General features: G+C 35.8%; 1 protein-coding gene across 1 annotated transcript in view; it reads left to right on the forward strand.

Moving 5' to 3' along the window:
• LOC124159752 overlaps nucleotides 1-16,634 on the forward strand; it is a 140,269-nt gene that overhangs the window by 113,428 nt on the left and 10,207 nt on the right. The window lies entirely within an intron of this gene.

Raw genomic sequence — 16,634 nt, forward strand, 5'->3', positions numbered from 1 at the left:
AGCAAAGGGAAATAAGTAGAATATCTCAAGCAAATATGGTATTACTTAAAAAGAGGAGTGAATTTGAAACTACCTTTGAGGCAATTAAGGAAAATAATTAAGTACCGGAATTCGAATCGTTATGATGAATCATCCATGTAATAGTTTATCCTACTTCCTCCTTTTTTTCATCTTTATATAACTTAATCAAAACTTTCATTCATTTTTCCCTTTCACAACTAGAGATCTATATTTGTCACCGTATTCTCCGTGTAATAAACTAACCAGACACCTTCACCTTACTGTGGAATTTCGTGGTGCTCTTATTCTAATCCTGCTTCTCCTCTTATTAGCCATTTTTTGAGAACTTTACACATTCGTCCAGCGTTCCATGGCAACCGTCGTCTTCTTGACGAGACTCCGCTAGTAGAGGGAGGCCTCATGGGTGCTTTTTGAAACTTCATATTTCTAGCCAATGACAGCTTCGTAACTTCGCTACATTCATCGCTCCCCCTAATACTGCAGCCAGGGTTGAAAATCTTCTTATTTTCTACGTATTTTTTTTTAAATCCTTTATTGGTGGAGCTCCTCGGCGATCATTAGGTACTATCGTCAAGTTTGAGGGGCCGAAGAGGTTGTAAGTAACTCGGTGAAGAAGGAACATCCATCGATTCAAATTTTTTTTACTGTCATCTTTCACGAAGGCCTCCCAAGTTGGTTTTTCTTTGTCGACGAGTGACTCTTGATAGTACTTCCGTGTACGTCTCAAGCGCTTGTGCGATTTAAGACACTTTTGCTCTTCGATTTTCTTTTGAGCCTCTTCCAAAACACATTTTGGAATCGAGTTGTCATTTTTCACCTCAAGTAAAATTATCTTATACTCTGACACTAAGCCCCTGCCTAACATGTCGTCTTGTTATCCATCTTGTTTTCCCAAATAATGCATATAATCTTAATTTCCCGAGAAAGATATTGATTCTAAGTGTAATTATTACTTTGCTTTTAATTTTTTCTGTGCACTGTGCTCTTAAATCTCACACCTTTCTTTACTGAGAGTCATTAAAAACTGATATTGGTATATATATTAAAGGTGTTCCTTTTATTTTTATTATACTAAAATTTTTGATTATTGTATTAATGGTATGATTCAAGAATTTCGAAAGCGAATATATAAAAGACAAAGTGAAGCAAAGCCAAACTAAAAAATTTTTAATGGCTTGACTATTTGATTGAATAAGCTAATTTCATTTAGCTCGTCAATTCATTTTGCCTCATTTGGTTCAAAATAAGTTTTTCAACCGCAGTCGATACGTAATATTGAATTGTTATATATAACACACCAATAAAATGGCTAGTCCACCATTAGTCACTCAAAAATAAATATTAATGTAATAAAATATTTTCAGGACGAAAATTTGTTTAAATATCATTGCTTGCACCAATTTTTCAACTGTATATAGCAAATTATAAGTGGAATCAATTTTTTTCGAATTTGAGAAATGCATTTTTTTAATGAAGTAAAATCACCTGAATGCTGTGGCAACATTAAGTGATACACCGTCTTTTATTTACTTTTTATTACGATGCAAATATATTGTCAGTATTCTATATTTTTGTTCTCGAAATGATTACTGTACATGTGACGTACAACATTCAGTGTTTAAGTTTATTTAGAAACCACCGTAGGGCTATACTTAGACCAAAAACTAGCTGAATATAATGAAATATACGCCAAAATCAGTCGGATAAAATTCAGTTACCATGTATTTTTCCAGTGAAAAAAAAAACGTTTTATCCTTGATAAAATTTTCATCACAAACGGATGGAATTTTAATCTCTCATTTTCTATGGTATTTCGCATTTTGGAATTATTTCCTTGTCATTTACAATGGGCTTCTGGTTTTAAATAATATTTGGATTTATTTCAGGATTTTGAAACACATTTACCACCATTTATCATGTTATAGTATTGATAATGCATTTATTTCATTGCAAAGCCAATTGTAGGGGTGGGTATATGCGTTTTGATATCAAATGAGATTTTTTTCGAACTTGTGTCCGAATCGTACACCAAGTGAGCCCCTTATCCAACTAACCATACGGAATTGGCGATTGGAAATGTCGTTTCAATTAGCAGAGAGATTATCGGCTGCTGGCTTCGGGGATTTACTCAATGCTAGCCCTGCAAACAATTCTGACGTATTCGCCGAAGGGGATTTGAGGAAGCCAGTTATCAAGGGATTAATTTGGGCATTTCGCCGTGTCTTAACGCCAGACTGCTAGTAACGAACCAGTTCTAAAGGTTACATCTGGTAAGGGCCGGGAGATGGTCTGAATCATTGAAATATGTGTTTTTGCTTGGTTTTAAAGAGATTTTCAGGTAAATAATGTAGCCTAAACATATATCCACGCTCTCAACCGTCCGCGGAATTTTAACGTGAGACCTTTTTCATGGTTTAATTGGATCTTGCTCAGTATAGCTTTAAATTTATTAGTTAGATTTACTTACTTTCACCCAGAATAACCACCCAGTTGCTAATGTGTGGTTTATAGTAATATTTCTTCTGGTAATGGGTCTCTTCTGCTACCTGATGGTGTAAGAAGTTCAATACCTCTAAAATCATGTTCTTTTCAATGCGATTCCCTGTCAAGATTTGCCACATCCGTTTCACACGCCTACATTATTTATTTTTGTATTCAAACGTGCACATAGAATACATGACTTATATTATCGATTGTAGGTAAAAAGATAAAACTAGTATGTTTCATAAATGTTGCTTCGACGTATAAATGCTAAAGATTATTCGTGATTGAAATAGTGAAATTTACTGTCCTGAACCGACCTTTGTTATGTTTTTCGACTAATAATTTCCTCATCGAAACAGTATTGAGTGAAGCTACGCTAAGGTCTTGTAAACAGGCAAAATGCATCTAGGGATTCAAGTATCATTCCGAGGAAGTGAATTGAAAATATACTTGTATTTATTGTCCGGAAGTATACATATCCTTGCCATTTCATTTATTTTATATTTTTATGTTATATATATAATATATATTTATATATATTTTATTTTAACCTTCTCATTCGTGAGAGTTCTTGGATTTGGCCCAAAATATGTAAGATTTAGTTCATGTTGAGAGAATTATTCTTGTGAATTTCGGCATAAGTACCAATGGTATAGATTTTTTGTCTTCCTAATTTTTCTTTTTTTATTTATATTTTTAGTACAGTTAAGCACGTTTTTACAGCAAGTTGTGTATTACTATTTTTCATTTTTTTCTTTTATAAATTCATAAATTGTTAAAAAATGATTAGCACACATATAAAATTTAAGTGGTGCTTGTTTACATTTATGAAGGTGGTCTCAGCACAGTTTTTTTTTGAGGCCACCTAAAGCTTTCGTTTTTTCACAATTTAAATTTTTAAGGAATTAGTATTATTATTACAAATTATCCATATCGACACTCAGTTATCATGGTACTCAAGCCTCGTAAACATTACGATCCACACTATCACCACAAGTGATTGGGCTAACTATTTTTTTACTATCAAAAATAGTTAATGCTACGAAATAGAAAGCATCCTATATTTCATATGCTGGAGTCACGCCCACCTCGTTTACAATGAGTCTCTGGTTTGAAATGATATTTGTTTATTTAAGGATTTTGATTATACTAAATTTACTGAGGTAGAATTATGCTATGCCATTGAACCCCTGCTATCTCAATTTCTTGATAATTTGCAGCACAATCATGAAACAACGCTCACTTTTAAATTTTTCTCTATTTTAATCATTTCAGAGAGTGGGATTGAGGCCCTTTCCCCCCCCCCCCTTTCCCCAATTAAACATGCCCATGACTCCACAGCATGGACCCTCTTTCCCCCGTTTGCACCCTCTGATTCCGGGCTGAAGATCTCCCGGGCTGATCCCAAACGGCGTCGCGACGCCTAGCTTTCACCTTTTTATTAATCCCGGGTCGATCACCTCCATGAGATGACACCTCCTGCCGCCATGAAACCCGTTCCGTAACTCGCTGTTGACAGTGCGAGAAGCGAGGCTTCAATAGCGAACGGAGCGTGATACTCGCCACTTCCGCCGCACGCGGATGTCGCCACGGTCGAACCACGCGCGTCAACTCGGAAAAGGGAAAACAAAGTGGGTTTCCCTAATTAATGAATTTACGATTTGTCTTGTTCCGAAGCCTCGCTCACTCTAAACTCGAGGATGGCCCGGCGTGGCCGAGGCTGTGACGGGGACAAAAGGAATTTTCCCATCAGTCCCCGCGACTGTCGAGCATTAATTTTCATCGGGTGCCGTGGCGGGTGACCTCCCCGCTATTTCTTCCCTCTCATCCATTCTCGAGAGAAGCGATGAAGAATATTCGGAAAAAGCGATAATGATCTAGCAATTCTGTGAACAAAAAAATTGGACAAGGAAGTCAAAGAGCTTGGTCTCGAGAGTGCAGGTTAACTTCCCCTTAATTTTAGCTTTAAAAGATTTGTTTTTGTATCAATGAAGTTGAGAATATCTTAGCGTCCGAAGTGACTATTTTACTTGGTGCATTTTTCTTGGAGGCAAACAAGTTAATATCATTTTAATTTCTTATTCAACTCGTTTTTCCGGAATTGTGGAATATGAGATGAGATGAATTTTATGCCTCGGAAAAAGTGCCAGGTTGAATGCGACGGGAGGAAGTGATAAAAATTGAATTCTAAGTGTAAAATTAATGTTAATTTTTCCGTTGAAATTCAGCAATAGTTAAACTTTTAAGCCATTTTATTTTATTTTAAGTGTTTTTTAATGTTTATAGTCAGTGGGGTAGCCATGAAATTTGTTCGCGGAGGGGTCCAAAATCAGGGGGGAAATTTAAAAAAAAATAGGTACAGGTAGGTTTTAAACTAATTTTAACACTATTAACTATCAAAAAACTTTATTTGTCAAAGAAATCTTTTGTAAATTCACGATTTTTCAATATTTTGTTTTCTTTTATGAAGCAAAGTAATTGTGTTTTTATATTTCCGGATCCTCAGGACCTCCCCTTGGCTACATCACTGTCTACATTACGAAATAGTAGCACAACGCAAAAGTAGCACTCTACTGTTCTGATCTATGACTCAATTGAATATCAATAAGTTGTATTATATTATTCATATATTCGGATTACATCGCATTAAAGAAGCTATAATTAGGCATTTTTAGCGTAGACTGGGTTCGTAGAATCAATAAATTTTAAGCTGTTAAACGATTCTTTGTTCTCTTGAAACTCGTACCCTGCCAAGCGTACCATTTTATGGAGTTGATGAATAAATATGAGATCCCAAGTTCAACAGAGTAAATCGTTTATTTTGGTAACGTTAAACGATTGAATTACTAATGATTCTCCGCAAAATTATTAAGGGCTATCGAGTTTTTCGCTGTTTAAAAGAAACGCAATATTATATAAGCATAATTAAAATCTCTACTTCATTATGTAAACATTTCTTGGTTCATAATTTCTTACGACCTTTACTTCTGATCATTTTTTTGACGAAAATACTCCAGTGGTATACAAGATAATGTTATAATTTATTTCTTATGCAAATGTGCTAAATGGTGCATGAATTACGATAATGCACATGTTTTTTCTCTAGATTTTTCTTTATAATAGCATAATACCTAACCACTCGTTATCTTTAATGCCCAAAAAGCTAGTTCTCCTTCATTTTTTACCCCGGTAAATTTAAAACCCTTGTAGAGTAGATTTTATCCCTCCAACTACCCAAACTTTCAGCTACAGCTATAATATAGGCTATTTGTACTTCAGTGCCTCGGTCTTTCATACCTACTGCCTTTTCTTGCCCTTTTTCTTAGAAAATATTTCCTCAAATTTTATCCTTCTTTTGTATAGTCACCTACCTACGTATTGCACCTGCTTTTACTCTGCTAAACTTCCCTTATACGTGACGATGGAATGGATTAAATGGGTATTAAACTTACCCATCCCATCTCACAGACCCGTCATAGGTAAAGGTGCTATAAAATTGAGTTTTTCTTATTAAAAAAATCTAAATCTCATGAATTTGCTTCATTTTATAATGATCAAACCAATTCTTTAATATCATTTGTTTCAATGTGATAATTTTTCAAATGTGTTCCTTTTTCATTAAATGTCTGTTATTAAGTTTTGAAGCCGGGGTAACACATTTAGACTTATTTTTTCTAACTTAATTAGCATACTTATATCCGCAATTTTCCTTTGCATACTGGAAGTGTACATGCCTTATAGGGTATATGTATAGAAGTACTACCCCCGGTTAGTCTGAAATTAACAGGTGAGGAACTCCATAATTCGTGAAAGCAATTAATAACACTGAATAATTTGATGCTTTCCCGGTGAAATTCTGTGAATTCAATTCTCTACTTCCTTATATTCACATTTTTTATCCCTATTTTCCTACGGACTTTATTTTTGATAATATTTTACATGATACTCATAGCTGTGAAGCTCTTCAATTTTTTACCGGTCTCGGTGGCGGTTGGGTAAAGTTCTCACCTCCTAATCCAGGAGTCACGGGTTCGAATCCTACATATATGCGTGCCCATCAACGTAATTCTAAGAGAGGACCTTATTGTCCATAATTCGGTTGATTGATAAAAAAACGGAATTAATATTATTACAAATTTCTCTCGGACTTCCGGCCCGATGAACCTCTTCAATTCTGTAGAATTTGAGTTATTCCCGGTAAGTAGTTTGAAGGAATAACTATCGGGTTTCCTCTCGGGTTTCCGTTCGGGTGAGGCTTTGGGTAATTGGTCCAAAGCCTCACCCGGTGGGAAACCAATGGATGATTTCTTCTTCGTCTTCAATTCTGTTGACGTTCCGATAAAATACTTATTCATTGTCCTCAAGATCGGTTGTTAATTTCCATTATAACATCAACATACAAACACGCCTGAGCACTATTCAATTGTATCCCATGAAAACGTTGACAGAAATGGAGAGTTTAAACCGGTTGGAAGCCCGAGATAAATTCATCACGATAAAGGATGAACTTTCCAAGTGGAATGAAAATATTTTTGTTGAGGCGTGAGCGTGAATAAAGGACAATAAAGTCCTCTCTTAGAATTACGTTGATGGGCACGCATATATGTAGGATTCGAACCCGTGACTCATGGATTAGGAGGTGAAAACTTTACCCTACGTGAGTGATGCCTGAGAGTGAGAGGCAAGCCGGAAGCCAAATATTTAGTATACTGCTCAATGCATTAGTATGGTAGACCTACAGAATTGTTTACTATAGCCAAATAATATTGAAGTATTAAAATAGCATTTAAATAAAAATCACGTTTTGCTAAAAAGAAGAAAATAACTTTCTACGGACCCTTAAATTGTTGAAAATTTGAAGTATGATTGATGAAAAAGTAACATAAGTTTTAGAAGAAAATTTCACATATCAGAAACGAAAAATGTGGCGCGCGTGAAAAATTGATAATTGCTGGTCAATATATATCAGATTTGTCTCCTAGTGATAGCGAATTTAATATTACATGCGCACCACGTTTTTCACTTTTGTTTTTTTTTAATTTTTTAAATTATTTACTTCTTAATAATACCCGAGGTACTCTTTCAATCGTGGTAGAGTGTAAGAACGTTGCATTGTCATCCAGTTCTCAGTTATCCTGAAAATTTCAGCTCTGTAGTAAGAAGTAGTCGAAATTTGAGTAGCAAACTTTTTCCCGGAAGGACAAACAAGGAAGCGAGTATAATAAAACGTGGTTAAGAAGAGATAAATTCTATGAAATAGTGCATTGTTGTTATTAATCATTTTAGTTTTAATGATATTATTAAATTGTGGTGGTCCAATATTTTGAGTCGACTTATATTGTGCATTACGTATGTCCATATCCAGAGAACATATTCCCTCTCATGATATGACCACTGGTATGAAGACCATTACCAGCAAGGATAGTTCCGGGGTCCAAATGCCCAATGTTTCTGAGAATCGTCCATCAACGTACTCTCTCTAAATGAACCCATTTCAAAATTTCTTCTGTCTATGGCTTTGTCAGTCATGGTGGAAATTTTTAATCGCGATGCTGAATTCATGACATGTGGAAACAATTTTCGATTCATTTTTGAGTGCGAAAACTTTGTTTTTTTTTTAGTAAATAAAAGATCGTAGCACTTTTCCACAAGAATTTTTAATGCGTACAACGCGTTTCGGCTCACTGAGCCATCATCTGGTACAAGACCCAGGCAGTGAGCCGAAACGCATTGTACGCATTAAAAATTCTTGTGGAAAAGTGCTACGATCTTTTATTTACTTAAATATGTCTAACTTCCACCAATTGAAGCCTTAATCTGTTGAACTTATGCAAAAACTTTGCTTCGCATTCCCGATTGCCGAAACACATTCTCAGTTAATCGAATCATCTAGTGGGAGAGGGGTGATTCAAGAGTTCAAACTTATCCACAAGCATTTGTAAGATACGGTCGTAAGTGTATTTCCGATAGATGTTTAGTTGAGCGGTAATTTAGCAAGTGATCGCATTGGTTAATCTCCAATTATGAGTTTGATAGCACAAAATATTGTCGTAAAATAGAGAAATACGTGATTTTATTTTTCGAAAAAGATCATAAGAGATAAAATTTACAGGAAACTAAGTTAGCCCAGAGTTGGAATACTGATTTCAACCTCTTAAAATATTGGATGAGGATGTAAATAAATTAATCTTCTATGACCGTTAAACGGTTGAAAAAAATGATTCCCCGCGGCCGTACTCTTTTGTGGGCGAAAAAATGGGGGTCAGAAAAGGTAGGGTAGGGCGTTGTAAAGTTAGTTAGCAATTTTTTTATTCAGTGGCAATAGAACTTTTTCTTACGACAGTTGCAGTGATGGTGGTTATACGACGGTTGGTATTCTTATATCTGGTCTAATTATACGAAAACTATCAAATCATCGAAGTTGGCGTCCTTCATTTTCTGCCCCCCCTCCCTTTTCACCTAGTATTGAGTACGGCCTTGCAGAATTCATTTTCTTTCAATTCGATGGAGGGTAGGATTGATATGCTGGAGAAATGAGGTCGATTTTTAACATATGGTCGCTCCAATGTGAAAAATTCTAAATATGTCATTTTTTTAATCGAGGAGAATTCATCGTTTCTAGGCTTTAAAATATTTAGAGGCCTTAAGGGACGAAATTCCCTCTTTTTTCATATGTAAGCAACCATATTTCAGTTGTTATTTTTATTTTGAAATATGGCCGCGTGACCCACCCTATAAACCCCTGCAAAGCGCTTGCGAGGCACCGCCTCCCGGATAGGCTCTACGAAATGTTCACCTTGCATTTGGAGACGCTTAAACACGACGTAAATAAAGATAAATATGTTGTAAATTCTCTAAGAGGTTCAAACACAGCCCACCAACCTTTGTTAGAGATGGTTGTAAGTGAATGAACTCCCTCCAAAATGTACCCTCTCCCAAACGATCGCCACCCCTGGAAGTTTTTTCCAAGCACTCTTCTGTTATACATTATCAACTGGACAACCATTCTCATATTGGTTTCTCCTCACTCTAAAATTACTTTTCCTTTCAGTATATCTTTTCACTCGTACGTATTTCTTTTCTTGCATAGCTCTTATTAAATTTTGCGTTCACAGTATCCGTGGTCTTTCTTTTCCATTCTTTCTATGCACTTGTCCCTCGACGGCTGCCGCCATCGGATCATCATGCCTTGAGTAATGGCCTATTGAGCCGTTTCTCCTTCTTAAAGCTTGCACTTGGCTCTCATTTTCTCCTCTGTACTTCCTCATTGCGTTCTCCGTCTATTCATGCGATCATCATCAGTCTTCTGCAGCACCACATTTCCAAAGCCTCTACACTTGATTTCTCAGCTGCTGTCATTGTCCATACCCCACTTCTGCAGCACACTTCTACTGTAAGTTCTGAAAAATGATATCCTTACCGCTAAACTTACATTACCTGCCTTAAGTACATCCTTTCGTAATGGAAATTCCTCTACTGATTCTTAATTTTCTGGTTATTCTTCTTCCAAAAAAGAAATAATTTACCTTCACAGTTTCTTATTCCCAATTTCAATACCTCTCGTAGTGTTGTTCTTCTGCAGCATGCTTATTTTTCAGTGCTCTTTCTACTGCTTTTCACCGGATATCGGTTCATTTATCTTCCCATATTTCCTCTTATTGAATTCTTCTTTAAATCTTAACGCTTTTATCTGCACTTTTATTTTATTAATGAAATGATTTTATAGTTTTCCCAGCAACATAATTGCAGGAAAAACTCACTCATACAAAGTACACGCAAAATTCATACAAATTATATAAACGTACGGGTGGGTATATAGTCTCAATCATTATAATGTATCAAATACGCCTTCATAATACATCAATAATATCAGAGCGTTACAAAATTTATTTCCTGAAACAGATCAAGTTTGTTACAAAATATTATACAGCATATACTGTTCAGGTAATGCATTTCTCGTGAAAACGATTTAAGACGCACTTTTCGCATGAGAAATACAAAATTTCCGTAGCCCAGTGCATTTAAGCCGAGTGACGAGATGAGTAGTTAGTTGTAGGAGCAGGTCCGGTATCCACGCACTCATCGATTTACGGGCGACGTTAGTAAGGTGCACTCACTCACACACACACAACCACACGTACCTTGTGCACTTTCTACGCTCCCTTGCATTTCCGCGGTGGCTGAGTAGTGCAGGTGATGCACCTACACTGCGCATGCGCAGATGGGCTTTCCCCGTCGATCTCCCGGAAGAGACGAGAGGAAAGAGGTGGGAGGACAGTGGGGGCTTATGGGAAGGGGTTGGGGGTTCGAGGGGGAAAGTTCCCACACGTCCGGGGATTGGCCATTTTCCGCCGTCTAGGGAGAGGTCAGGGCGCCCGGGGGATTGAGGGTATTGTGGAGGGGGGGGGACTGAGGGGAATGTAGGCCGCGAGGTCTCGGTATATATTGAGGGATGGAAAATTTATAGGCTTCGATATTTCCAAGTATTCCCTCAAACTGATGATCTCCTTTCGGTATGCTTTTCATGCTAGTAAATTAGCGGGTGGTTGCAAAAAGTATTGAACATGTATGGCTTTTCTAGGGGTAGTAAAGGTTCACGATAATGAGACAATTTGTGGGAAATAAGCTTAAATATGTATTTGCAATCCTTACCCAACCTTGACGATTTTATGAATATTGGTCTCTATGAATTGTCAGTGGGCTTCTTTCGTAAACGTTGCTTCGTGATTTTGTGTTTCAGGTGCAATGAAAATGGCTCTGTATAAATAAATCATCTTAAATATCTGAAATAAACTACGAATTAGAGTATCGCATCAGATGATATGTTGAGGGGTCATGATGTGCATAGCCTGTCAATCTATATTCTCCCAGAAATGCAAAGGTTTGAGGCGTTACTTGATGGAACTCCTTCATGACTTTCAGAAAAGAATAAAAATTAGCCAGTTCCACAAAAATTTATCAATTCAGCAGATGATACACTGTATCAAAACCTTTTAATAAATTATTTTGGAACTAACTAAATTTTATTCTTTCCTGACGATCTCCAACTAAGTTTTCATTGAAAGAATGGCTAAAAAGTCATCAGGTTCAACGTCAAGTTCAGCTCACATCGTAAGGAGCTGCCATTAAACAATGGCTATGTGAAGATAAAATTTATAAGAATAAAACACTTTCGTTAAACATGATAACAACTATAATCCAATTAGGGGACTTTTACTATTAACAATAAAATAAGATCATTAAAAAGGTCAAAAGCCCTGGTTATTATTTTTTGGTAAACATTAATTTGGACCAAACCATCTGAATTTAATAAAAATTGGACTGCAAAAGCTTAACACATTATCTGAGAATGGGTGTCATATCCATAATATCAGATGATCAAATTATTGGGGCCTCTATTTATTTTTATAGGGTTTATTGGGGCTAACTCTCCTTTATGCAACAGCTATGAATGAAATCCCAGTCCTCAAAATGTATTTTCCATGTAATCTCTGTCGCTTGTGTTTCGTTCATTAACTGCTTTATCAAATTATTGGGATAGGATTGACTTGTACCGCAAGGTGAAAAATTAATGGGTTGGTATATTTTGTCAAACTTACGTGGCTGTTAAAGTGCGAATTTTTCACGATACATATATGATACAGGTCAGGTTTCTTACTCATCATGATAGTTTCGTTAATGCAAGAAACGTAAGTTAAAAATTCCTACTTGTTCACTAAAGCGGGTATATTTTTCATTTCCGTACAATAAGAAATTAATTACAAAAATTTGGTCCAAACTTTTTTTCCATTCGAGAACGCAACCACATCGCTCAACCGGTTTTAATTTGTTTTTTGAACTGACACTGTAATTCCTTAAGAATTTCACTCTGAGCTTAATATTACCAGGGTTTAGGGAGAAAGCTTTTTTCAGCGTTTTACTATGTTTCTGAGAGAAAAATTGTGTGAACTAGGGTGGTAAATTTTTAATATTTAAAGAGAGAGATGAGAGTTGAAAAGTGTTTTATCATATATCCTTAACATTTTAGGTCGATAGAAAAAAATTTAAACAAGTTTAGCGTCAAGATAAAAGATCCACGAGTGAAAGTGATGCCGCTCTTCAGTTTTCGTTTTAGCACATTTTACGTGTATTTTTGCAGTCTTTGGTAGTAACATTTATGCAAAATAATTATTGTGTTCTCATTGCCTCACCTTTAATCTCTTATCCACTCCCGTGGACAGATTCACAATTGAACGAATTCTCTATTTATAGCAAAGACATCACCAAGTTTGCTTAATCCTTAGTTTGTTCCTCAGTCACAGAAATGTGAGAGCTCGAATGAGCCTCCCGTAAGCAAAAATATCCCTTTTTTGCATTCTTTTGCGAATTCCGACGGGCGAGAGATTATATTCACCCTTTGATCACTTCACCTTAGAAGCGACTGACGTATTTGCAGGGCTTGACGAGTTGAGCGCTCATTTCAATGGACTTCCGCGAGGCGGAATATTTCGTCCAGTATTTCCCAAAGTGCCCGGCGATTGCTAGTGACGTTTGACCCAGACTTGAGTCCCCTGTTTGTTTGCGCTGTTAGCGAATTTTCAAGGCACCTTTCATAGAGTCGGCAATATTTACGCTTTAGGTCTTCTCCTCGGCAAGGCTTTGTATTTGAAGTACTCTCAATGTTTGTCAATTGTATTCAGTGATTCTTACTAATGATGATTCTCGTCAAATGGCGTCAACTCTATCAATTCGAGAAAACTCATAAACAGAATCAAGGTAACTGCTTAGAGGAGGACCAATTCCATCCCATTGAAGGCTGAATTCTGTTGCCACTTTGGTTGCATTAAAAACGGCTTTCAATAATATCCTCGGGGCGCTGATGAGTACAGTGTGATCCACTTTTTCCCAATATTTTGCAGTATGGTCTTTGTAAATGCAAAAACATTGCATTGAAGAGTTATGAATTTGATAAATAACATAATCATGAATATAAATTTAGGTTGACACCCGTAATAATACCTTGTTTACCCGTGAAACTCGGATCACTTTTTCCATCAGCGACGCGAGCGGCGACTTCTGTAAACCCGTTTAAATGCGCGGTGGGTGACAGCACATTCATAGGCCGACTTGAGGATCCTCTTTTGTAATATTCGTGAACAGAATACTTGATAGGCTGTCTAGTAACCGGTTTCGCCAGAAGGGAATACTTAGAATAACGCATGGGAAAAAACCACTTGGTTTTTTCCAAATAGTGCAATAAATTTCGGTCTCATTTCATAGTGGTATGAACGTCTTCTATATATTTGATTATTTATACTTAATTTTTGTATATCATTACTTATATTTAATTTATATGTAAATAACCATCATGGTTGGGCCATATTCCTCAATGGTTTAACCTTCGTTCGAGTATTTTTCTCACTCATGTTGCTCATATCCGTTGGTGTGGGAAACAATGTCGCTTCGCTTACAGCTAAATAAATGAAATCAAAGAGTAATTAGGAGAATTCAGTGAAAATTAAAATAAATTATAGTTCTATGTCTCATAAAAATCAGTAAAAATTATAAATAATCAAAATAAAAAAGGCGACAAAATTCTGGAAATCGTTTTTCGTTTTCAATGATAAACCGGAATTTGTTAAGTTTCCAATTATAACGACCTAAAAACCAGTTTTGTGTTTGCTTACCTAGGGAATAAATCCGATTTCGTATCCACCGATTTAGATTCGAAATCGGTGTAATGTTGTACATCAAAATATAATGAAAAATGAATCACGAAGATGAGGGCTATTGAGCATTTAATTTTTTTAATTTTAGATTAAAAATTTTATTGTGCACTTTCACCTGCCATGATATATTGTGTTCAGACAATCTGTTGTTATTCCCCGTTCGCAATTATTTATGACTTGTCATTAATCATTTTCATCAATCATCAATATGCATCCTATTAATTATTTTGTATAGTTGATTCATTTATAGTGTAAATAGAAAACCATACCATGAATTCTGACAATCATAGTAGCCCGAGCAAATCATATGAACTCCAACTAGATTTCCATACACAGTAGACTTTTTTATTTAGCAGAATTCTGATTACTTATTAATAGTCATGAGACGTTAAAAACACTTCACCCTCTAGGTATGATAGGTTATCATACCATGTTCGGTGATTTAAGTTTATTAAGCATTGGGAGATAAAACAATATTCAGCGATTTCCCCATGATGCATTTTGTCAATTTATTATCACATCGTATTGAATTGATAGTGCGACACTATACCCTATCACTGAACTCGTCAGGAGAGATTAAATGAAATATATGCTAACATGAGAGGTATCAAGTAAGGCCCTTTTTCATATAATTAATTGAATATTTTAGCATTATAAATGGGTATTATTAGGAGGAATTTACTTCCCCTGACGTATGGTGAAACTTCAAAACCTTCGGATTTGCGCCACTTATATTAGGTCCATCTTATCATGAACTATAAAATGTCATCAAAAACGTATAATTCCTATTATAAATTAATTTTATTGTAACGTCTTTAAGATAGAACTTCATGATGATTTCAATCAATGTTAATAATTTTTTCGAGCTCTATTGAAAATGGTTCTTATGCCATTTTGGCCGCTAAGATAAGTTAATCTAAATGCGACTGCATTTTATTTTTATATAAATCAAGAAGTTCGTTGTCTCATTTGAAAGCTCCTCTTTTCAATAATATTCAAAGTATACCATTGGCATATTTTTTCGATTAATTATGAATATTCGTGAGACTTGCCGGTGTTACTCATTGCTGTTTTCATGTTAAGGCATCTTAAATATATTTTTAGTTTCTTTTCAAGCAACGTTGTTTCACCTTCATCCTTTTCTCATTTCTCATTGAAGGTAGCACGTGGATGTGCATCTATAGGAATGAAACATTTTTGGGAACAATTTCACGAAGCAGCTGAGTGATTCTGGCGTGATTTTTAGGTTACGACGTGACACTTGTCAAATTGATAGGAAAGGCTTTTACCCGCAGAGGGTGATTTTTATATCTGCTCAAGATCCTCAACCATTCAGAGAAGCTAAACAAATGAAAGAAAAATCTATGGTCCCGTGTGGGTTTTTCAAGTATGCTTCCCCACGTGGGTATATTTTTACTCAAGAACTCTTACGTCTATCCTTTCCCCAGATTTCTAAAGGAAAGGATTTTGCTTTTGATAGAACAGCTTCCCGTAATTCTTACAGCGAAATATCTCGGCTCTTCGATAAAAGGAAGATACTAAGTGGACTCGGAGGCATTTTGTAATTCTTTAATATTCTCACGGTTTTCTGTGCTCTTCAGAAACATTTAATGTGACTGGCCCTCGCTGGGAGGTTTTCAGTAATGTTTCAATTGAAGTTTGAGGCTCGTAATTGAGAATATTTGGCTGAGGAAGGTTGCTCCATTAACACCATGTTGTCCTTGTATCAAAAATACAAATCGTCAATTTACGAAAAAAATTGTGCTTGAAGGAAAAAGGTAAGAATTCTGGTTGTTTCATTCAGGTCTGATAAACTGATGGCATGCATTTTTCAAACTTTTGATTACATGAGAAACTGTGAAAATTATTAATTACTTAGTTAGCTCAACGATTGATGGACTTTTGAATGGATTCGATGAAGAAAGAGTTGAAAAATTTGACTGTTCATTGAGACGAATTTTCCCATCATGTTATGGTAACAGGTACTTCTGATAAAAACTGCATGAATAATGATTTACTATGGTTGTAGCTATATATTTTTTAAGACTAACTTGTGGTTCTCATCACAGCAGAGCTTTTACTATGTGTCATAAGTTATGACACGCCCTGCATATATTATTACTAAAGCATTCTATATAATAGGGTGTATTTTCAAGGAGTATTTAAGAAATATTCTCACAGTAGCCCCTTCCTTTTATAGATTTACCTACTTAACATGCAATAAAGCATTATACCTTTATGATGCCTAAAAATCCTATTCTTTTTCTTCCTCTCACTTGTTTAACCACCTTTGTTCCCTCTAATATAACCCCCACCCAACTGCATCAAATTTTTGCCCGTACCTGAAACCATTCAAAAACAATGTTTAAGAGTGGCAAATATTGTATGTTGTAACGTTCTACTATAAATTAAATAATATTT

This window comes from Ischnura elegans, chromosome 5 (assembly GCF_921293095.1).
Source record: "Ischnura elegans chromosome 5, ioIscEleg1.1, whole genome shotgun sequence".
Classification (NCBI taxonomy): domain Eukaryota; kingdom Metazoa; phylum Arthropoda; class Insecta; order Odonata; family Coenagrionidae; genus Ischnura; species Ischnura elegans.